Source organism: Megascapheus bottae, chromosome 13 (genome assembly GCF_031878675.1).
Source record: "Megascapheus bottae isolate mThoBot1 chromosome 13, mThoBot2.hap1, whole genome shotgun sequence".
Lineage (NCBI taxonomy): Eukaryota > Metazoa > Chordata > Mammalia > Rodentia > Geomyidae > Megascapheus > Megascapheus bottae.
Window position 1 is genome coordinate 12,292,141 of NC_143521.1, and position 25,561 is coordinate 12,317,701.

Consider the following 25,561-nt stretch of genomic DNA (forward strand, 5'->3'; position numbering starts at 1 on the left):
AAGAAAAGGAAAAAGTCCATTTTTTGGCTTCTATGGTAAGAGATTATCTCTAAAAGAGTTTTTGCAGTAGGACATAGCAGCATGATTCACTGATTTTCATGCCTAGCACATAGTGAGTCTGCCAAAGAGTACATTTTAAAGTGAAATACATCATATGTATCTGAAGGGATGTAAGTCAGGATAAACACCCATGTTTATTTCCATACCAGTCACAACAGATATGGTATGGACACAGGTCAGATGCTGTATATCTGCTGAGTGTGTCAAAGAAATTGTGGTCTAAATGCACAGTGGAAAACTAATCAGCCATAGACAATGGAATTATATCTTTTTTTGGCTACATTTTCTTTATATTTTTTCTTTTTTTATTTTTTCATATATTTTTATTGTAATTAATAGAAGGGTTACATTATATTTGCCAGATAGAAGGTACATTAATTCACATACATTGATACCCTTTCTCATGTCTTGGTCCCCATTTCCCTCACTCCCACCCCCACCCCTCATCTTATTTTCCCCCCTTCCCTATCCAATTTCAAATAACCAAATACAAATATATCCAATATATCAGATAACAAAGTAAGATACTGTAACAATATGAGATAATCAAGGGATAGCAAAAGAGATGAGAGATAACATAGTACGTTAAGGACAACAATCACTCATTATATGGCTTTTGTTTCTATATCCTAGAGGTCCTTTCATTTAGTGTCATACTATACGGCCTTATGCATCTAGGATTTGCTCTATTGTAAATCTCTGCTAGGAGAGCCCAAGGTTTCTACTGATTATGACAAATGAGGAAAACTATTGAGCCTATCTTCCTTTGAGTCTGGCTTGCTTCACTTAATATGATTTTTCTAAGTCTTTCCATTTCCTAACAAATGGGGCAATGTCATTCTTTCTCACAGCAGCATAGAATTGCATTGTGTACAAATACCACATCTTGTTGATCCACTCATCAACTGAGGGACATCTGGGTTGGTTCCATATCTTTGCTATGGTAAATAGTGCTGCAATGAACATCGTTGTGCTAGTGGATTTAGTCTGACCTTGTTTCTGGACAATTGGGTAAATGCCTAGTAGTGGAATTGCTGGGTCATAGGGGAGCTCTATGGAACTGCCATACTGCTTTCCATAGTGGTTGAACAAGTTTGCACTCCCACCAGCAGTGTAGTAGTGATCCCTCCTGGCCACATCCCCTCCAACATCTGTTGTTACGAGTTTTCTTGATCCTGGCCATTCTAACTGGAGTGAGGTGGAATCTTAGAGTTGTTTTGATTTGCATTTCTTTTATGACCGAAGATGTTGAGCATTTCTTCATGTGTCTATAGGCCATTTTTGTTTTTTCTTCAGAGAAGACTCTCTTTAAGTCTTTGGCCCATCTTTTAATGGGATGGTTGTTTCTTTGGAGATTAGTTTTGGGGTGATTCAATTTTTTGAGCTGTTGGTATATTTTAGATATAAGGCCTTTATCCGTTGTGTGGTTGGTGAAGATCTTCTCCCATCCTGTAGGCTTCTTAATTAATTTACTAGCTATGTCCTTTGCCATACGAAAGCCCTGCAGTTTAATGCAGTCCCACTTATCCAGCCTTTCTCTGATTTGTTGTGATTCTTGGTCCTTATTAAGAAAGTTTCTACCTGTGCCAAGGAGGCCTAGTGTATCTCCTATTCCTTCCTGTAAAGTTTTCAGTGTGTCAGCTTTTACCTCCAAGTCTTTGATCCATTTGGAGTTAATTCTAGTGCAGGGTGACAAAGAAGGATCCAACTTTAGTTTTCTGCAGGTGCTTAACCAGTTCTGCCAGCACCACTTGTTGAAGAGGCTATCTTTCTTCCATTCTATTTTTTTGGCTCCCTTGTCAAAGATTAGGTGGCCATAGATCTGTGGTTTAATATCTGGGTCCTCAGTTCTATTCCATTGGTCTTCAGGCCTGTTCTTGTGCCAGTACCAAGCTGTTTTGATGATGATAGCTCTCTAATAGAGTCTAAAATTGGTATTGAAATTCCTCCTGCGCTGTTCTTTCTGCTAAGAAGTGTTTTTGCTATACGGGGTCTTTTATTATGGAATTATATCTTTTGCAAGGAAATGGATAGATTTGGAAACCACTATGTAGCATGAAGTAAGCCAGGCTCAGAAAGACAAAGGTTTCATGTTTTCTCTCATATACAAATGTTAAATTTAAAATATAATTATATAGGGCCAGGAGTTTGGCCTAGTGGTAGAGAGTTTGCCTAGCATGCACAAAGACTTGGGTTAGATTCCTTGATACCACATTTATAGAAAAAGCCAGAAGTAGTGCTGTGGCTCAAGTGGTAGAGTTCTAGCCTTGAGAAAGCCCAAGGTCAGTGCTCACGCCCTGAGTTCAAGCCTCACAACTGGAAAATATATCAGATATCTATATATCTATATATACATATATACACACACAACCAGGAATCAATCAATCAATCTATCTATCTAGCTATCTATTATTTCTTTGAACAATTAACATGCACCATACGAAAAGAATATGAGGAAGTTGAAACGTCTTGTTTGATCTGTGGTACTAGTGGAAGGGGGAAGATGAGTAGAGAGAGGGAGAAAGGGTAGATATAGTCAGAATACTTTATGGGTACATGTGTGAACATGGAACAAGGAAATTGGGTGAGACTGGTTTGGAAGAAGCAGGGAAGGAGAAAGAGTAAAGGATCAAAATGCATTTTATACATAAGTGGTCATATTCAAATGAAACCTCCCGGTAAAACTAATCTGTGTTAATGAGAAATTACTTGGGCTTGAATAAAAGAAACAACTATTCTTCTTTGTGATGTGTTACAATCATTGTTATATGTATTATATTTAACAAAGCTCCCCTAAATAGTTTTGTTGAATTAGAGTGAAAAAGACTGGCAGAATTTTTTTAAGGAGTGAATTGTGTATTGTGTGTGAGCAGAGTGCTCTTCGGAGCTGGGTGGGAGGGACCATATAGAAATGAAGCTCTTAACACTGCTATCCACCTTCTGGCTTCCTCAGCCAGCCTGCTCTATTTGCTACTATTTGATGGACTTCTTCCAAAACAAGAGCTCCCACTTGAAAGACGTTGTTAATATAAATAGAATTTCCTCTTCTTTCTAGAAGTTCTATTTTCTTTGTGGATGCATTTTCTACTCTGAAATCCAATTTCTCGGATAAAAGTGTTTTCTGTCTCTTATGTGATTAATTCTGAGGAAATGTTTATCTATTGTGATCTAAATGTGTATTTGTTTTACCCTGAGCCAACAAGACAATTACAAATGGTGTCTTGCCTGCAACCATAGGCTTGGAAATGCAGTTGTCACAGTGAGAGCCACAAAGCAGATGCGTTTTGGGCTCTGTGCTGACACTTGACTAGCAGAGTACATGCAGGAGTCAGAAAGTGGAATTTTTTTTTTCTGGGAGATGATAAATGTTCCTTTGCTTTGTGGAATTGAAAATGGTCTTTGCTAGGGCCTTGCTTTGTCCTAGAATTGCTCCTAAAGAGTGCAGAATAGCATAGTGGTCTAAATTCCTTCCCATACTATATGTCCACCATACTCAAAGAATATTAATTGTGTGCAAGTATTGTCTTTTCTCTCCTGGGTTCTCACTGACTGCTAGAGGGAGCTCTCATTGACCTCAGCCTGGGGAGGAGACTGAAAGTGACTAGAATTTGAGCAAGGAATTCTTGCTATGTCTGGGAATTGAGCTAGGACTGAGGCTCACAGGGGATAATTCAATGATGGAGCAACTTCATTTCTTCTCTAGACAAAGTGTAGCCAAATGGGCCATAAATGTACATCTCTTGTGTTTATCTGCTGAAAGCTCATTATTTTCTATTGTCCTATCATTAGCACTCATAATAAATACTTTCTTCTTTTCACACAAACGCCAAATAAAATATAGAAGGCAGAGATGATAATGACAATATAGTAGTAGCTATGCCATCTTTGCTATTAAGCTGAGAAAATTATGACTTAGGTGGTGCCCTTTAGAATGACAACCCCGAGTGTTGGATGCTATCTTGAGATGGCTCCTCAGGGAGCCATCTTCTGTCATTTTCTTGTAACTGTCAGTCTAATGTGCTGAAGAGAAATTTGATCATCATTTGCATATCTTGAAAGTTTACTGAATTTTAAGAAATATGTGCTTCAGAAATGGCTTGTCTTATAATACTTAAGAATCTGTGTGGTTTAAAGAAATCTGGTTGGAAGACATGAGAAAGGGTATCAATGTATGTGAATTAATGCACCTTCTATCTGGCGAATATAATGTAACCCTTCTATGAATTACAATAAAAATATATGAAAAAAATCTGGTTGGATTTGTAAGGAAATGGAAAGACTTGGAAAAAATCATATTAAGTGAAGTAAGCCAGACCCTAAAGAACCTTGGCTCAATGGTTTCCTTCATCTGTAATAATTAGTAAACATCTAGAACTCTACTAGCAGAGGATTACAATAGCTCAAACCCTAGATACCTAAGGCTATATAGGATGAGGCCAAATTAATGGATCTCCAGGACATGGAAACAAGAGCTTAATTCTAAATGACTGTTACTCTTTATGTATTACGTTTTTCTCTCTTCTCTTGTGTTGTCCTTTGGTTCATCTCATATTGTTACAGTATTCCATTTTGTTACCTGGTATATTATATAGAAGTTTATTTGAAATAGGAGGAAAAAATGAGTTGAGGGAAATGGGGACAAAAACATAAGAAGGGATATCAATGTGTGAGAAGTAATGCACCTTCTATCTGGTGAATGTAACTGTAACCCCTCTGTATATAGAAATAAAAAAATTATTAAAAAAGAAATCTGGCCCTTCTTGAATACTTGTTTGTTAAACATGTCATTTGAAATATGATGTAAAAATCAATGTTAATAAATTCTTTAATTAAAAAAAAGAAATCTGGTTGGAATTACCAAACTTGGCTATTAGTCTAATCATTTATTCAATGTGGCTTTGTGTGGATGCGTTCAAGAATGTGGGATGCAGTGAAGCACTGGCTACAATTGTAGTTCACAGTAAAATGTGGACTTGATGAATGGAAGCCAATATTTGGAGTCTACAGTGCACAACACAGCTGCATACCACATAATCTAAAAGTTGACAGGGAAGAGGAAGAGCTGACCACATTATTATGGGGGTGCTTTCACAATGGGGGTGGCATTTGAACTGGGGTTTGGAGAATAAGTAGTTGGAGGGTGGTAAGGAAGTTGTAAAGACCTTTCTAGATAAAGGATAACACAGACAGGAGTTGCAATGTCAGTTACTTGCAGATTCAAAATATTTTTGTGGTTAAGAGGGTTGATAGAGGTTGTGGAGGCATTTTTGTATGAGAACCAGGATGATTTACATGAGACAAGGAGAGTCGTGGAAATCTTTTAAGCATGAGCAGACACATGAGAATGGAGAACAGTCAGAAACTGGAGTAAAATGATGGTTCCTATTAGAATCATATATGAGAAACTCATCATCTAGAACTGGGACATGGAGTCCTCTGGGGGTGGAATCAAGATGCTATGACCATTCAACCACTGGACAAAAATATTTGTAATATAATCTTCCTTATAAAAATTGTTGTTTTGAATTTTGTGTCTGAATTATTCAGTTTGAAAGATTCACAAGTAATCTCTATACAGCCTCATCTTCTTTGTTTAGTATCTACTGGGCACTTCCTCTTGCTAAGTTATTATTTATAGAAGTTGGGAGAAAAAATATTCCATCAGGGCATTTATTTTTCTGGTCCTTGTCCTCCTCCTGGATTGCTCACGTATTCTATCTCACAGAGTTATCTATCTTTGCCCTGTTCCTAAGGAAACCAGTTCTGCTCTGTTTCCTTTCTTCCCTCCAGTACAGTGTTTTGTGCACTAATGTCTCTGTCATCGTTTTTCTTCTTTTATCTTGAAAAATGCATCATTTATAAATACAGTACATGCCTGAGAAATGAACATAGACCTATAACTGTTATTTTAGGAAACCATACATAGAAAGCCACCTAACTACTTAAGATACAGGAAGAGATTCATGTTTATTTATTTATCTGTTTATTCATTTGTGCATCCAAGAAGTCATTTTCTTATCGTTATTGTAAAGGTGAAGTACAGAGAGATTACAGTTACATAATTCAGGCAATGAGGTATTGAGGTATTGAGGAGAGGAGTATGCTGTGCAGCATAGTTGATCAATGAAGGGTCCACTCCATTCTTGAAGTCAAGTTCAGGCTTCCTGTGATGGGGTGGTACAGCCAGTTGTTTTACCCTTCCCTACCTGTGACTCCACACTCCTCTTCTTGTCCCTGATCTTCTGGTTCAGGGGAGTCCCTACGAAATGCAGCACCACATAGATGTATTGTATGTGAGCTTGCCATGTGTTTGATTAGTGATGTGACTACATGGATGTTTATGCAAGTCTTTGAGGAGAACATGAATTCTAGTGAAGATGAGTATGAGCTGTAAGCAGTCTGAGTATCTAAATGTTCATTCGGGGACACATCTGCATTTAGTAAAACTGCTGGTGGAAGTCTTGGCAGTGCAGCATTCCGTGGAAAATGCTCCAGGTGCACATTTACATGGCAATATACTTAGTCCTATGCATCCATTAAGAGGAATCATTTTAATAGACAAACTAATTTGTAATACCTCATTGCTCAAATGACAAAAAATTCACTTTCCCATACTGCAAAGCACCTCAGTAATCACTCATGTGTTTGGAATTTGTATTCTCACATTAGAGACTTTACTGCTTTCTATTTTGTCATGCCTTTCCAGAAGGTTACACTGACTTATTTGTTTTTACAGAAGGGGGCTACCACTGAGATCTAGCTAAAACCCACTGACCAGAAGAGTTTACCTTGTCAAAGTTTATTTTCAACCCAGGTTAATCTTGTTTTTGTTTTGGGATGACTTTACTTGAATATCGTGGACTGCAATACAACTCAAAACATCACTTCATTTCCTGCTTTTCTGTTCCCCGTTCACAATACTTCAGGCATCCTGGATTTTTTTGTTTCCAGTCTCAGTTTTAAACTTGCCCTTTGGTGTGCTTTGCACACTTCTGGAATACCTCCAGGGCTTCATCCCTCATTTCTTTCCTGCTCAACATTCCCTCTCAAAGGTCAGCTTGACCATCTTTTGTCAAATGAATATTTCAACTTGTTTTGAATCCGCAGTTTAGCAGTCATCTCTTTTATTCTGCATTATTATTCTTGATAGAATTTAACACCCCCAGCATTATTTTTAATTGGTTACTTCTATATTGCCTCCCTCACTGGAATATAAGTTCCATGTAAGCAAGGGCTTGTTTTGGTGATTGCTATATTCCTAGTTAATAGAATAGTATTGAACACGAAGGAGTGACTTAGTGTTTTTTCAAAATGAGCCACGATGATTAATGGCTGGTAGATTCAAGTTCAATTTGTAGGCCTCTGTTAATAGCACATTCTCATTCCTTAAGCCACTTCCATAGAGATATCAAAAGTCCAAGGTAAGTAATTCTTCTAACCAAATGTTTGTATTAGCCAATTTTCTTTGGCTTTTGGGTTACTTTCTCTTAGGAGAGACAAATTTGCAAGTGCTAGTTATTATGACTAGCAGACTACACTGAAGATGGTCTCTAAGTCTTTGTTTGTCAACATGTGGTCTTGGGACTGGGGGCACAGGCCTGGGGATTGTTGCAAATGTTGGATTCCAAGGCTCATTCAACCTACTTGGTGAGAATTTGCATTTTAATGTAGGTGATTCCTATACATTCAAATGTGAAGCCAACACTTAATCATCCAAGTTGATGTAGAAATTAGAAATGATCTTGAACATGGTCACTTGCTCTTTGGAATCATTACTAAAGGTGATATATTAGGCGTATTTTTTTTTTCTTTTTAACTGGAAAACTGACACGGATTTTGAATGGTCATTTAATTTCTTAGTCTTGAAGTTTCTTTTCCCTCCATGAGGAGGCAGTTGGTTTTAATATGCATGCATATATTATATATATGTGTGTATGTGTATGTACCTGTGTTTATGTGTTCATGTGTGTGTGTGTGAGAGGGATAAACCAGAGTAGATTTGTATTTATCTTCAGCCCCATTGTCTCCTCTGCTTTTCTCATTCTGTTTGAAAAAAGCAATCCCTTGGCATGGTACTCAGGAAAAAAATTCTTAGTTGATGTGTTAGTTGATTGAGGAAAATGGCTAGCTCAGAATTTACTCTGTGTAGGCACACTATACTATGTGCTTTAGATCATAAAGATCTTTCATCTTAATATATCAGGGTGAGATGGGAGTCTTACTAGGATAATCTCCACTTTAAAGCATAAAAACCAAAGTAAGGAAAGAGTCAGTCATTTATGATCAAGAAGAGAAGCTGGGATTCCAGCGTTTGGCAGTCTGCCTTGGGCCTGTGTAGTGTACTTGTTTATGAAGGAAGATGTTGCAAAGATACTAGTGCCTGTTAGCAAGAAATGTGGATTAAAAGTTGGCAGGAGGCACATTAGTGGTGTTCATTGGAAAGGCAAAACTATGAAATGTTGAATTTTGAGCTGAGTGATTAAGTTTTATTTCTTTTGAAGCTCATTTTAACCTTTTGTTATGCAAAGCTACCAATGTGATTTTCTGAAGTAAAAGCCATCCAGAATGATTAGCAAGTTGTACTTATTATTCACTGTAACTACTAACACATAGAACAACTTGAGATTGATAAAATTGCACTCAAACCACCTTCAGGCAATCATTAGCATGCATGCCAGAGAAGACAGCACAAAACAGTAATTCTGGTGATTCTGTGAACAAAAAGGGAGGAGAGAGGGAGATGAGCCAAAATGTGTGCTTAGTCTTTTGCCATGTTCAATCAGTGCTGGGTGTTTTACATACATGATTTTATTTAGTCTTTATCATGCATAAATAAGGCAGTATCTTTCCTCTGTTTTGCACAAAAGTAGAATCAAAGTTGAGAGCTAAGTATCTGGTCCACATTAACCCAGAAGTCAGAATTCCAACCAGTTTACCTGACAATTTAGTGATTTGGAGAAAAACAATGTTAGCGATATGAATTTTGCATTGACATATGTATTTTTAGAAGACATTTCCCCATCCTAGTTAAGATGATGTCTATCTGTCTGCCTCTGGGCTCAGATTAGTGGGCAATAGTAATAGAAGTAAATAAAAAAAAATAGGTGAGTGGTTTCCAAATACATCACTGGTTGTCTTAAGAAATACAATACAATAAAAGAAAGCAAGGTTAGTACACAATTGGTGTGTTTGTAGACAGACATATTCTGTGGTACATGTGCAGTCATGCTAAGTGGTCTATTTGTTCAGTTTATGAGAGGGAGGGGCTGGCTTTGCTCAGAGGTAGGTGAAGCTATAAATGTAAGGCATGGCATTGCACTCCAGGGCTGATGTGCGCTGATCTGTGCAGTAAACACACTCAGCAGGAAATTCACTCCCACACCTCACATCATTCTAGTGATTTGCTGGGCTGGATTTGCAGTTGCCTTCTAATGCTGGTTAAAATGCCAACAGATTCCACCTGTTCTGGTTCTCAGTCCCTACAAAGACTTGAGAGACTTGAATCCAAATGGTTCAGCCCGGCCACCCTACCAGGCAAATTCTTGACATATTTCCAGGCCTGTCTGCAAAGGAGAGGAGAATCTTCCCCCACCTCCCATCCCCACCTCCCTCCCTCCCTCGTTCCCCTCCTCCCACCCTCACTTGAATGCAGTGTTGTTCACATTCCAGAAGGAAAGCAGCTGGGCCCCTCAGCCACCTTGGAAAGGCACATGCTGGCTTTCTGCATTTCACAAAACAATGGCTTTTGTAGCATTAATGAGGCAGCCACCCTAGAAATTGCTCAGGAATCAGCATACGGAATGTCATTTCCCTATTCCCAGGTCAAGTGGTTTCTCTTCTTTAAAATTAGACTTCCTAGAAGTCCCCCAAACAGCATATTCTTCAGCTACCTCTTCATGTGACCTCTCATATATAGAAATCTTACATTCTACTTATTTGAACACTCATTTTTGAATGTGGAGTTATCAAGGTTTACAGAGCAGTCATTCTAATTTGAATAACCCATGCCGTGTCTGGTGCCAAATGAAAAAGGAAGCAGTCACGTTTTTCCATGGCTTTCCTTAGCCTGGCCCCTTAAAATCCTCCTGGGTTATTCTCTAGTGACAGTTATTTTTCAGTTTCCTGAGACAGCCAGAAAAACTCTGATGTAAAAGGATTTGTCATTTTGATTCTAGTTGAAATGAAGCGTTTTGTACAGTACATGAAAAAATATAGAAGTCTTTTCAGTGGATGAACAGCCTATTATCCATAGCAAAACTGCTGTGTTTTATGTCTGTCTGAGAATTACTGATTGCTCCAATAGCCCAGGCAGGAAGCAACAATGCTGTTGCTGGATTGTTGTGGGCTGGGAATAGATGAGAGCTTTATTTTTTTTAAAGCATTTTCAATTGGTGTCATGGGTCTCCATTTTCTAAAATACAAATGAGCTCTTTGGTTAGACATCCTGAGGGTAGAAGGCAGCTACATAAATGAAGGCGACCATCTCTGACTGTTCGTTTGGTTTCAGACGTGGAGGGTAATGTCAGATAACCAACTGAGTCCACCAGTGACCTGTTTAGTTGCTTTGCAGGGTGATCACCAGCATATCTCAGCTGCATCCCTGATGGCTAACTGGTGAAGAAGATCAGCTCCTTTTATGACTAATGTGTCTTGATTTTGGCAAGAACACAAAACAGTCTTTTAATGGAGACTGAGTACAGATATCATGGCTGCCCAGGTTTGAACTTATACATTTTGTTTGTTTTGTTTTCATGGGTATAAAAACCCTAACTGAAAAAAATAAAAACTAAAACAAAACAAAGCCCTAACTGTTGGAGAGGGAAAATAATTACAAGAAGAGTGCTTTGATGTTTTGGAGAAAGTCACAATAGTCATAATTATGTGGAACCCTTTTTGCTCATATAGTTAAGGCTCACTCCTCAGGCCTGTGACAGAGCCAGCTCTCAGAAGGGACCTACTGTTTGGTTTAATGCTCTGTGATTGGTTCCTTGAAGTTCTTGATTGATGTAAAACAAGGAACTCATCATCTTTCTTTCCCTCCCTCCCTCCCCCCCTCCCTCCCTTCCTTTTCCTTCCTTCCTTTTCCTTCCTTCCTTCCTTCCTTCCTTCCTTCCTTCCTTCCTTCCTTCCTTCCTTCCTTCCTTCCTTCCTTTTTATCACAAATCCTCCGGCTTGAACTCAGGGCCTGGGCACTGTCCTTGAGCTTTCTCAAAGCTAATGCTCTACCACTTGAGCCACAGCACCATTTCCAGCTTTTTCTGTATATGTGGTATCAAGGAATCAAACCCAGGACTTTGTGCATGCTAGGCAAGCACTCCGGGGCCTCATCATGTTTCTTTTTCATGAATCTCCATCATTGATTACCCAGTCATACTCAGTTCATCCGAAAAGATGGGTAAAATGGGGACTCTGACCAAATACTCCCATCTCTAGTTTATTGCTTATTGAGATTGTATTCCTTCTCATTGGTTCTCTATTTCTTCTGTTTCTCACATACAGAGAGCAAGTTTGTACAATATATAGTTAAGAGAGTTTGAACTTAGGCCATTGCTCATTTACTTGCTCTGTGATTTTTTTTTATTTGAAAACGACCTTATTTTCTAAGCCTTAGTTTAATTACCAATAAAATGGCAATAATAATGGCATTTAATTTACCAAATGATTATGAGGAGTAAATTAGGCAAGTCTTATACAATATCTACCATAGTATCTAGAAATGGCAAATATTCAACAAATAAGAGCTAGAATACCAATTATTGCTAATATTTTATTATCAAATATTTCAACTGGAACCATGAGCATGGCCTAGTAATAGAGTGCTTGTCTAGGCTGCAGAAGCCCTGGGTTCAATTCCTCAGTATCGTTACACAGAAGAAGCCAGAAGTGGTGCTGTGGCTCAAGTGGTAGAGTTCTAGTCTTGAGAAATCTCTGACAGTGCCCAGACCCTAAGTTCAAGTCCAAGGACTGGAAAAAAAAAATCCACTCTACAGTACAGAAAAGTTAAAGAATTTATAATGATTACTTAAGCACTTGTCCTAGTTTCTCTTATTAATGTTTTACTTGGTTGGTATTTACCCAGTTATTTATCTACCAGTTTGGATTTCTGATACAGTTCAAAGTAAATTACATTATAAGTACATTTCCTTTAGACAATTTAACATACAAATCATTAGCTAGAATTTGATATTTCTTTACATTAAACTTTTTAATGTAGTACAGTGAAATGCTAAATCTTAAGTGTATATTCACTGATTTGTGAAATTACTTATACTTGTTTAATCCAAATTCTTATTAAGTTGCTGTCTTAGTTTGGGGTGCTAAAACTAAAGCCATAGACTGAGTGGATGATGAACAATAGAAATGCACCTTTCTTTCTTTCTTTCTTTCTTTCTTTCTTTCTTTCTTTCTTTCTTTCTTTCTTTCTTTCTTTCTACATGCTAGAAAGAGAGAGAACTAGCTTCCTCAGAATTTTGGCCAGGTGCCAGTGGTTCTTTCTTGTAACCCTAGCTACTCAGAAGAATGAAATGAACCATGAGGATCATGGTTCAAAACCAGACTTGTTAAAAAAACTCTGTGGAACTCTCCAGTTCCAATTACCTACCAAAAAGTAGAAAGTGGAGCTGTGGCTTGAGTGGTTCAGCACTAACCTTGAGCTCAAAAGCTCAGAAAATGTGTCTGGCCTTGAGTTCAAGCACCAGGACTGTCACAAAATGAAGAAAATCTTAAATACAATTCATATGTATAAGAAAAGGCATTTGGACTATTTCACTTAACATGATCTTTAATTCCATCAATTTTTCTGCAAGTGATACTTATGATTAAATATGGGTGTTCTTTATGGGTAAATAATACTCCCTCTGTATATACATCACATTAAAAAATCCATTCATCTATTGATGGACATTTAGCATTCATGTTAGTGCTGTTTATAATACATCAATGCTTCAATTGGAAAATGCTTCAATTTTATGTTTATGAATACAATGCATCTTGAGCAATATATGCTTTTCAACTTTTTATTAAAATATATTAGCAAATAAGTTTTTAAATTATATTTATATTATTTTAAATTATGCCAATCAACAAATCAATTTATGAAGAATATATTTTTGGAATATTTTCTAGTGATTATCTGAATTTCGTTGGTATTTATTGTGATATTCTTTTTCTCACCTGTAATTTAATAACTTGGGTCTTTTCCCTCTTTCATTTAGCTTTGTGAAGAGTTTGTAAAACTTGCTTATCTTTTCAGAGAACTTTTTGCTTCACTGATTCCTTTTTAAAATTTTTAAGTAGTTGTATGGAGGGATTTCAAGTCAGCAAGTCAGATAATGAGTACAGTGCATATTAATCAATGTTACTCTTTGTTATTCCTTACAACATTTACCTTCCCCAGCCCCATGTTTTCCAAACCCTGAAATTATAGTTCAGTTTAGTCTGGGGGTCAGTCCTGTTTCCACTTGCTTCACAAGCTCTTTTCCCCCTTGTTTGTGTCATTTGGGCTAGGAAATGTCCTAACATTAGGAACATTTCCAAATGCAGTGAAGTGTGTGTGTGTGTGTGTGTGTCTGTGTGTTTGTTTTATCGCTGGGGGCAACTAAAGTAGGTAGTTTTTTTTTCCCTCTTTTTAAAATTATTTTCTTCAACTGTTTATACAAGATATTTCAATTATCATGTCCATTTATGTGTGCAATGCATCTTGCTCATAGTCACTTATTCATATCATTCTCTCCCTTCCTCTACCCACTTCTCAAGTTTCTAGTTTCATTTTCACTTGTCTGTTGACTTTTATGACTGTATTTTCTTGCTGTTACTTTCTTCATTTGTCTATCTATTCCTTTTAGCCCCATCAAAACATGTTTAGCTTCCCAGTATTTATTTTGTTAAACTATGAATTGTTCAAAGGAGTTCTACTGCCTGCTTATATTCAACACTACTAACTCATTATTTGATTACTGTAGTTCAATAGTTGTGAAATTAGAGTATTCATTTCTCCAAATTTGTTCTTTTTGAAGAATGTTTTGGATATTCTAGATACATCACATATATTTTGCCATATTTTTCCCTAATTTTTGTCTGAAAATGTAGCTAATAATTTTTCACAAAAACCTATCTACTTTGGGAAATCAAATGTTCCTTGTATGCACATTGCATATTATAATGATAAAGTTATTATAGTGTGTGTGTGTGTGTATGTGTGTGTGTGTGCTGATCCTGGGGCTTAACCTCAGGGCCTGGGCCCTGTCCCTGAGCTTTTTTGCGCACTCTCCTGCTTGAGCCACAGCTCCACTTCTGTTGTTTTGCTAGTTAATTGTAGGTAAGACTCTCATGGACTTTCCCTCCACAGTCTGGCTTTGAACCATGATCTTCAGATCTCAGCCCCCTGAGTAGCTAGGGCTGCAAATGTGAGTCACTGGATTAGCTTATTTTAAGTACTAACTATGTGATTTTCAACTTACCAACAGTTTTGCAAAAAGAAACGGGAAGAAATGTTAATTGTTAGATAATGTGGGGTTATTTTGGTGAAGTAGGATTAAAGTTTTCTGCCTTTAAAAACTGTGAGACCATGTTAGACTATGCTGCCTAAGACAAACTTTCATCTCTCAGTACAAGAGGGTCACTAGATTTTTCTAGTGGTCTCTTATCATGGAAAAGATTGTTTGTGTGGAATAAACTGGTCAGTGGCTATTGTGGCATCATGATTTTCATAGAATTCTAGTGGGCAATTCCAAACAGTATTCCCAGTACTAACATGTTTGGATTCCTTTTTCTGAATCCCTTTTAAAAATGTTTGTGATAAGGGTACCAATTAATCTTATCCTTCTTTTTAAATCTGGACCACCAGAGATATACAAGCGAGATTAGATAAGAATGGAACATGGGCTCTAAGGCTGGTAACATTGGAACTTTGGATTTCTATTGAAAGAAGACTTCTTGTATCTTATTTCCCTAATTCTTTTACCAGATGTAGATTAGGCAAGTGATAATTACAGGTCTCCCTACATCATGGAGTCCAGACTTGTCTGGAGGGTCATTCTTCAGAGAAGAGGCAAGGGGCTGGGAGACAGACAGCTGAAGGGAAAGAATCTAGAGAGACCCTGACTAATACCACATGACATTTCTCCTACTTAGAAGGTAAGGCTGGGAAAGGAGAACATATAGGAAGGGAGCCTCAAAGAAAGAGTTTTCACCTAAAATGACAGAGGAAGGTTCAAGGCCGGAATGTTGAAAGTAGAATCTCGGTTTGTGCTTGTCAAGGGTGGACCCACTGTTGTTCAGGGCAACATCATCCCCTCACCCCCACCCTGGAAAGATTCCTAATTTAAGTTGGAGTTGCCACACCGACATTCAACCTTTTGGTCCTAATTGTATTCTACTGACATTTGAGATAAATTCTGAAACGATTTCAGGTAATTATAGGTACTTAAGCATGTTGTATCTAGCAGTTCTTAACATTTTTAGGTTTTGGACCATATATTTTATATTTTCACTAATCCTGTTTCCATTCTTTTATTCTCTATTTTTGTTTGTTTGTTTATAAAGCTCTCTGAGATTTCTTCAGAAACTCCTTGCCCACCAGAGCAATTAAAGGGGTAGGGGTTTGTTTTTTGGTTGGTCATGGGGTTTGAACTCTGAGCCTGGGCACTGTCCCTGAGCTCTTCAGCAATACCACTAGTGATCTACCACTTGAGCCACTTCCAGTTTTCTGGAAATAAGAGTCTCAGGTACTTTTGTTCCCTAGGCTGACTTTGAACCTCGATCCTCAGATCTCAGCCTCCTGAGAATCTAGGATTACAGGCGTGAGCCACTGTTAATGAATAATTGTACCCTTCCAAACTGCATGATAAAAAATCCACAGTGCAACAGAAGTTAAATGATGCCCATTGCCATGAGGACTTCATCTGCATGGCTGCATTTAGTGTCTTGGGTAGAGAGAGCTAGGTAGGCTCTTCTACATTGGGAGGACATAGCATTCAAGTCACCATCTTGGAAATAGCAACAGAGGCTTCACCAGACAGCACATCTTGATTTTGTACTTCCCAGCTTCTATTAACTGTGAGAACTTGACTTCTAGTATGTACAGATTACCCAATATTAGGTGCTTGTTATAGTAGCATAAACAATTGAGTCAGACAAGACTCAACATTGCCTTTTGTCCTCTATTTAAACCTAATTTTTCCAGAATGAGGTACAAAGGAGTTAAAATCACTAGTCAGGGGCTCCCAAGATATTTGACTTTCTTGATTAGGACATTATCTTCTGGTATATTGCAACTTCAATCATTATAGGTAATCCAAATATTTTATTGATGGCAAATTTGGTATGTAAAAAATTTCAGAAAAACCTAGACACTACATATTCCTGCAGTTCCATTGACTTGCTATCATCCAGTGACTTCAAGAATACCCAGAGAGAAATACTGTGGCAGTCTCTATCTGCTTCTTCGCTACTTGGTTGCGCACAGATTGTTACGAATCTGCGGGCCTGGTCTCTCCTGAGTGTGATTGCCCAGTGACACTGAACTCTTCTACTCCACAAAATAGAACATAGGAATCTATACATTGTTTTTGGGTTCTTACAAATTACAATAAATGCTGAAGTTTTTTAAAAAATTTTTCTCTTCTTATTTTCCATCTCTAAGAATAAAATTTATTCAATGAACTGTACCAGCTACTTAGTGTTGCTGCATTTCTCAAGGCAATTGCTACTCAGAGCCAGCTCTTTATTGCCTGCAGTTAAAGGTTTGTAGTTCTTTTGTGGTGGTTTCTTGGCTTTGCTTCTGGCAGGGCTGCATCAGGTACTGGAAGTATTTGCAATTAAAGCAAAGGGGTAATACGCCTCATCTGTTCCCAGAAAGATTTTCTTTAAAAAACAAAACCGTGCTGAAATTAATAAACATCATGTATGGATTGTTTTATTTGCTGGGATTCCTTTTCTACAATCAGGTTTGAAATATAGTCAAAGCAAATAATAATTGCAAGTGTTAATATTTGGCTTTATCACATTTCCTTGACTATTGTCAACTGTAATTTGAACTGGATCTTTCTGATAAAAATGAAGAAAGTAAAAAATCTAATAACCCCCATTTCATTCATTTAGTTCAACAAGTATTTATTAAGTACTTCTCAAAGCAGGGTGGATGGATAGGCATGGCTGTGTGTATATTCCCCTCTCAAGGGATCATGGTCTAATAAATATACAGAGAGATGATTGCTGGGTAATGTGATTAGTTCACCAACAGAGAAGTAACAGAGTTGTCATTAATTCCATCTTTTCTTTTTTTGCTGGTCCTGGAGCTTGAACTCTGGGCCTAGGTGCTGTTCCTAGGTGCCCCTTCCTGCAGGGTAGTCAACTAGAGCTCGAGGAGGAGCAGACCTGAATGAGAGAGACAAACAGACACAAGGAGGGAGACCAAGACAGTATTCTGATCAAGGTCTCAATCTTTATTTTTGCACAGCAGAATATATATGTTTAGCAGAAAGGTGATTGACACAAGCAGGTTGCTTAGTGATATTGCTTAGTAACCATCTCTGCACAACATGTACCTGAAACAGGTCTGGGGAGGGGGTCAGGAGGCAGTCAAGCTGTTTAGCCAAGCAGGATATATAAATCAAGTTCTTTTTTACCCACCAGGATATTGCAGTTGGGCCATCGTGGGAAAGCTAGTAGGAACAATAATTCTTTCAGTTTACAGAGTCTTATAGTTACTAAGTTCTTTCAGTTTACAGAACCTTATAGTTTCTGGATGTCATAGTAAGAGCTGTTTGGTTCCCAGCACCTAGGCTTCTTTTGCTCAAGGTTAGTGCTCTACCATATGAGCCACAGCACCACTCCTGACTTTTTAAAGAGGTTTTATTGGAGATAATAATCTTAGGGACTTTACTGCCCTGGCTGGCTTTGAACTGTAATCCTCAGTTCTCAGCCTCCTGAGTAAGGATTACAGTTGTGAGCCACCAGTGTCTGGCCATTAATTCTACCTTATAGGTAAAATGTACAGACTTTGGGAAAAAGATGTATTAATATAAGTAGGATTTCTTTCACAAAGCAAAAGGGAAAGGGGCTCTTAGGTAGAAGCAGCAGCTTCCCACTTTCTAGTGATTAATTGGAGATAAGAGTCTCACAGCTCGGTATTGCCCGGGCTGGCTTTGAACCAGCAAAATAGCACCAGTCTTTCTTATCTGGGAAAATGTATGCATTTTAGAATTTCTGGAAAATAAGTCATGAGGTAGGAGATGTGGAAGTCTAGGCTGAGGAAATCAGTCCTGAAGGAACTTGCCTTCTACCCATGGGATTTGTATCCATAGGGTATAAAAATTTTTTTTTATTTTTTTTTAATTTTGCCAGTCCTGGGCTTGAGCTCAGGGTCTGAGCACTGTCCTTGGGCTTTATCAAGGCTAGAGCTCTACCACTTGAGCCTCAGCACCACTTCCGGCTTTTTTTTTTCTATGTATGTGGTACTGAGGATTTGAACTCGGGTCTTTGTGCATGCTAGGCAAGCACTCTACCACGAGACCAAACTCCTGGCGGGTATAAGAATTTTTAAAACTGGGCATGACATCATTATTATATTTTGGAAGATTTCTTGGAAAGAAATCCATGAGTAAATATTACCTCTTAATTTTAAGAGAAGTAGTCAGCAGCAAGCTACTTGTAAGTTGGGTCTGGGAAACCATAAGTAACTGAAATACTTAGAAAATTCGGCATGGCATATAAAGACTAGCTTTGAGGCTGGGTCCTGTTTTGCTCCCACTAAGTAGCTATGCAATTCTAGGGAAGCCTTTTAATTTTCTTGATCTTGGTTTTCTACTGCTTCCTCAACTGTTGAATAAATTCTTTTTTTAATTTTAATTTTTATTATTGGGGTAAATGTATAGAGGGGTTACAGTTACATTCACCAGGTAGTAGGTGCATTACTTCTCACACATTGATACCCCTTCTCATGGTTTTGTCCCCATTTCCCCATGCTCACTCACCCCAATCATCTTGTTTTCACCCCTTCCCTTTCCTATTTCAAATAAACAAATAAATGTATGTACAATATACCAGGTAACAAAGTAAGTTACAGTAACAATATGAGATTAACCAAAGGGGGAAAAAAGAGAGAAATAACATAGTATATTAAGAACAACAATCACAGAAGATAAAGCTCTTGCTTCCAATCCTAGAGATCCTTTCATTTAGTCTTATCCTATATGACCTTATGTACCTAGGATTTTTTGGGGGTGTGGGGTGGGTCTTGGGGCTTGAACTCTGGCCTGGGTGCTATCCCTGAGCTTGCTCAAGGCTACCTCCCTACCTTTGAGTCATCGCCCCATTTTCTGTTTTCTAGTGATTAATTGGGAACAAGAGTCTCACAGCTTTATATTGCCAGGGCTGGCTTTGAGCCATGATCCTCAGATCTCAGCTGCCTGAGTAGCTAGGATTACAGGCATTAGCCACCAAGCCTGGATGTACTTAGATTTTGAGCTATTGTAATCCTCTGCTAGGAGAGTCCTAGATGTATACTAATTATTACAAATGGGGGAAACCACTGAGCCTATGGTGCTTTGGATTTGGCTAATTTCACTTAATAGGATTTTTTCCAAGTCTTTCCATTTCCTTACAAATGGGGCAATGCCATTCTTTCTGATGGCAACATAGAATTTCATTGTGTATAAGTACCACATCTTTTTGATCCATTCATCTACTGAGGGGCATCTGGGTTGGTTCCATATTTTCACTATGGTAAATAGTGCAATGAACATCATTGTGCTAGTTGATTTAGTCTGTCCTTGTTTCTGTTTCTTTGGGTAAATGCCAAGGAGTGGAATGGCTGGGTCATAGGGGAGCTCTATGTTTAGTCTTTTGAGGAACTGCCATACTGATTTCCATAGTGGTTGAATGAGTTTGCACTTCCACCAACAGTGTAGTAGTGATCCCTCCTGGCCACATCCCCTCCAGCATCTGTTGTTATTACATTTCTTGATAATGGCCATTCTAACTGGAGTGAGGAGGAATTTCAAAGTTGTTTTGATTTGCATTTCTTTTATGGTCAGAGATGTGGGGCATTTCTTCATGTGTCTATAGGCCATTCTTATTTCCTCTTCAGAGAAGTCTCTCTTTAAGTCTTTAGTCTACCTTTTAAAGGGATGGTTGTTTCTTTGAAGATTTGTTTTTGAGAGATTCAATTATTTTTAGCTGTAGATGTATTTTAGATATGAGGCCTAGTGAAGATCTTCTTCCACTCTATAGGTTTTCTATTTAACTTGCTAGCTATGTCCTTTGCAATACAGAAGCTCTGCAGTTTAATGAAGTCTTATTTATTCAAAGTTTCTTTAATTTGTTGTGTTTCTGGGTCTCTAATAAGAAAGTTTTGGCCTGTGCCAAAGAGACCTAGTGTATTCCCCATTCCTTTTTGTAAAGTTTTCAGGGTATCTGGTTTTACCTCAAAGTCTTTGATCCATTTGGAATTAATGCTGGTGCAGGGTGACAAAGAAGGATCCAACTTTAGTTTTCTGCAGGTGCTTAACCTGTTCAGCCAGCACCACCTGTTGAAGAGGCTGTCTTTCTTCCATTCTATTTTTTTTTTTTTGGCTCCCTTATCAAAAATTAGGTGGCCATAGGTTTGTGGGTTCATTTCTGGGTTTTCAGTTCTATTCCATTCATCTTCAGGCCTGTTCTTGTTCTAAGACCAAGCTGTTTTGGTTACTATAGATGTGTTATAGGTGAATAAATTCTTTGAAATCCTTTACAGTGCTGATATTTAAAAGCTGTTACATAGTGATTTTATTTTTCTTCTCTATCATCACATCTTTTTGTTGTTGTTCTAGGACTTGAACTCAGGACCCTAGTCTCTTTGTGCTTAAGCCTAGTTCTCTACCACTTGAGCCACAACACCACTTCTATTTTTTTGAGTGGTTAATTGGAGATAAAAGTCTCATAGGGACTTCTCTGCCTGGGCTGGCTTCAAATTGTGATCCTCAGACCTCAGCCTCCTGAGTAGCTAGGATTACAGACATGAACCACCAGCACTTGGCTCCATCATAACTTTTTTTTGGTTTTTCTATTTTTGTCAGGGTTATGTACAGAGGGGTTTGAGTTACACACGTAAGGTAGAGAGTATACTTCTTATCAAATATTGTTACTCCGTCTCATGTTTTCCTCCAACTTTCCCTCCTCTGCATAACCATGTAAGATGATGCTAAAGGAAATGAACTCCAAAATATGGAAAAAAAGAGATTTTTCTTTGTGTTGATATTTCTAATATACTTTGTGAAATTCTTTCTTTTTTCTTTTCTTTATTTCCCCCACTATGGTTTATTTCCTGCTGTCACTGTATCTGATTTTGGTACCTAGTATATTATATGTGTGTTTATTTGAATTAGGGAAGGGAAGGGAAACAAAATAGACAAAGGATAAAGGGTGAATTAATGCAGCAGTGATACTCAAAGGTAACATTTTGGAAATGAATCATCATATCTTTTAATAGAGCTTGTGGCAGTCAAGTTTTCCTTCTGAATGTATTACCAGTAAGGTATAGACCAATTAATAAAAATTTGCTGGATCCCTTTAGGGACTCCATTTTAGGGCACTATCTGGATTTCAATCAATCTCAGATATTGTATCTTGGGTTCCAAAGGAAAGTTAAAAAATATGAAAAGACTGAAGGTAGAAATGATTTCTTATCTATCTTTATATCTCCAGTAATCTTCAGTGAATTTTCTTTTTTTTTTAACTTTTTTTAATTGTGATTAATAGAAGGGTTACATTATATTCACCAGATAGAAGGTGCCTAACTTCACAAACATTGATACCCTGTCTTATAACATGGTCCCCATTTCCCGCCCCCCTCTTATCTTGATTTCCCCCCTTCCCTATCCAATTTCAAATAACCAATTAAGCACATATAAAATATATCACATAACAATGTGAAATATTGTAACAATATGAGATAACCAAGGGATGGCAAAAGAGATGAGAGATAACATAGTACATTAAGGACAACAGTCACTCATTATATGGCTTTTGTTTCAATATCCTGGAGGTCCTAACATTTAGTGTCATACTATTTGGCCTAATGTCTCTAGATTTTGTTCTATTGTAAATTTCTGCTAGGAGAGCCCAAAGTTTCTACTGATTGTGACAAATGAGGGAGACTATTGGGCCTATGTTCCTTTGAGTCTGGCTTACTTCACTTAATATGATTGTTTTTTTTTTTTTTTTTTTTTTTTTGCCAGTCTTGTGCTTGGGCTCAGGGCCTGAGCACTGTCCTTGGACTTTCTCAAGGCTAGCACTCTATGACTTGAGCCTCAGCACCACTTCCAGCTTTTTTCTATGTATGTGATACTGAGGAATCGAACCTGGGTATTTGTGCAAGCTAGGCAAGCACTCTACCACTAGGCCAAACTCCTGGCCTTAATATGATTTTTTTTAAGTCTTTCCATTTCCTTACAAATGAGGCAATGCCATTCTTTCTGACAGCAGCATAGAATTCCATTGTGTATAAATACCACATCTTGTTGATCCACTCTGGGTTGGTTCCATATCTTTGCTATGGTAAATAGTGCTGCAATGAACATCATTGTGCTAGTGGATTTAGTATGCCCTTAAGAAGTAATTGATAGAAATATTTATGGGCTATTTTAGTTGGCTTGTTTTTTGTTATGAGGTCTTAAGGCTCAAACTAAGGTTTAGGGTGCTGTTCCTGAGTTTCTTTTGCTCAAGGCTAATGCTCTACCACTTGAGCCATCACTCTACTTGTGACTATTTCCTTGTTAAATATTCATGAGAGTTTCATAGACTTTCCTTTCCAGGCTGGCTTTGAAATAGGTCATCAGCTCTCAAACTCTCTGAATAGCTAGGATTATAGCCATAGCCATGGACACCCAGCACTTAAATGGCTTTTTCTATGCATTTACCTTTCCATTTGTTTCTAATTTGAGAATTCTTTCTAACTTACCTCAGGGGCTATCTACTCTACAGAAAGTTTCTAGAAGAGTGGCTGACTATGTTATCTCTCATCTCTTTTGCTGTCCCTTGGTTATCTCATATTGTTACAGTATCTCACTTTGTTATCTGATATATTGGATATATTTGTATTTGGTTATTTGAAATTGGATAGGGAATGGGGGAAAACAGGATGAGGGGTGGGGGTGGGGGGGAGGGAAATGGGGACCAAGACATATGAAAGGGTATCAATGTATAGGAATTAATGCACCATCTATCTGGCAAATATCATGTAACCCTTCTATTAATTACAATAAAAAATGTATGAAAAAAAAAGAGTGGCTGACGTTACTGGAGTGCAGTGAAGAGTAGATTCTTTCCTACAGGGGTCAGGGCAGTGGAGTGTAGGAAGAGTTGTTTCTCAGCAAGGAAGTTGTCAAAAGTTTGGGGACTTTTTAAATTCTAAAACATATAGTTCCTTATAAATCAGTTTATTAGTGTATGCACAAGGTTATATTGATAGTCAGACTGAGTTCTTTGACATTTATGATGCTAATTCAGATGTAAACTACTTGACTTTCAAAGCTGGCAATACTAGTTGGGTAACTCACACCTATAATTCTAGATACTTTGGAGACTGAGATCTGAGAATCCTGGTTTGAAGCCATCCTCAGCAGGAAAGTCTGTGAGAATCTCATCTCCAGTAATCTGTCCATCAAAAACTGGCAGTGGAGCTATGGGTCAAGTGGTAGAGTATTAGCAAAAAATGCTCAGGGACAGTGCTCAGGCCCTGTGTTTAAGTCCCAGCTTTGCTTCTGGCTTTTTGGTGATTAATTGGAGCAGGAACATTCCTACTCAGGCTGACTTTGAACCACGATCCTCCAATCTCAACCTTTCAAGTGTCTGGGATTAGAGGCATGAGTCACTAGGGCCTACCAACTTTCATATTTTTTTGAGTGTATGGTTAATTCAGTTTTCTATGGGCTAGATTTTCATGTATTTAGAGACTGATACTATTGTGAAATTCATATTAAGTACTTTCACTGTACATTCTAGAATTTATTTATGTAAATCTCAAAGAAAACAAATTTTAACTTCTCTCCCTATCTTTATAGAGATTTGCCTAATTCACACACATGATTTGTATAATTTAATGTCAAATGAGCAGAATCTTCATTTTTTTGCAACTTTTCACCAGTCTTTTAGTATTTTTTTCCTTCTAAGCAAAAGTTGTGCTTTCTTGATTACACTTACTTGCTCTCTAATTTCTAGTCTAAAACTTCTGAAGCAGTAGAAAATCCAATCTTCACTTTGTCTAATAAAATGGTTGTATAATCTGTGTATGTTTCAATGATTCCTTGGCTTAGGAGTGGCTTTTCTCATTATTCCAGGCATTTGGATATGTATCTGCTGACTAAAGTATATTGTATAAAGTCATAATATAGTTGGCCTCATTCATAGAATAATGAGGAGTAATGGCTTCCATTAAGGAAAGCATGATCCACATCTTAAAGTTGTGAAGCAGCAGAATAAAACATTTGAGGGCAGGGGCATAGATCCCGACTTCGGAACGTGAACCTCAGCTTGGTCACTGAATGGTTTACATAAGTTTGGACAATTACTTAAGTTCTCTGTGCCTTAAAAGAGAAATAAACTATATCTAACTCATAGTTTGGACTTGGGTTTTCTCAAGGCTTGAGTCATAGCACCATTTCAGGCTTTTTTCTATGTATATGGTACTGAGAAATAGAACCCAGGTCTTTGTGCATGCTAGGACTCTACCACTAGGCCAAAGTTCTGGCCCCAGAGGTTCTCGTTTTGAAGGTGTGGTCCACAGGGTAGTGATATTGGAAAGTAGTGTAATCATTAGACAAGGAGGCCTAGTGAGAGATTCTTAGATCACTGAAAACATGCCCTTGAAAGTACTGAATGACATTGTAGAACTCTGGGCTTTTCCTCTTTCTTTTGCTCTTCCTTTCCTTCTTTCCTTTCCTTTCCTTTCCTTTCCTTTCCTTTCCTTTCCTTTCCTTTCCTTCCTTCCTTCCTTCCTTCCTTTTTTCCTTTCTCCCTCCCTGTCTCCCTTCCTTCCCTCCCTCCTCCCTCCCTCTCTCTTTCTTTTCTTCTTTCTTTCTTTCTTTCTTTCTTTCTTTCTTTCTTTCTTTCTTTCTTTCTTTCTTTCTTCCTTTCTTATTTTTCTTTCTCTCTCTCTCTTCTACCCTCCCTGACTCCCTCCCTCCCTCTTGCTCTCTCTCTTCCTTACTCTCTCCCTCCTATCCTTCTTTTCCCTCCTTCCCTTCCTCCCTCCCTCTCTTCCTCCCTTCCGTCTTTCCTTCCTTCCTTCTTTCCTTTCATTTCTTTTCTTTCTTTTTTTTTTAAATGCCAGTCACAGGCTTGAACTCAAGGCCCTAGTACTGTCCCAGAGCTTTTTCTGTTCAAGGATAGCACTCTACCACTTGAGCCACAGTTCTACTTTCAATTTTTGGTGGTTATTTGGAGATATTACTCTCTTGAACTTTCTTGCCTGGGCTGACTTCAAACTATAATACTTACGAGCAGTTAGGGTTATAGATGTTAG

The 25,561-nt window shown here is 37.9% G+C and overlaps 1 protein-coding gene across 2 annotated transcripts in view; it reads left to right on the forward strand.

The window, feature by feature from the left end:
* Rasgef1b (RasGEF domain family member 1B) overlaps positions 1–25,561 on the forward strand; it is a 537,873-nt gene that overhangs the window by 126,878 nt on the left and 385,434 nt on the right. The window lies entirely within an intron of this gene.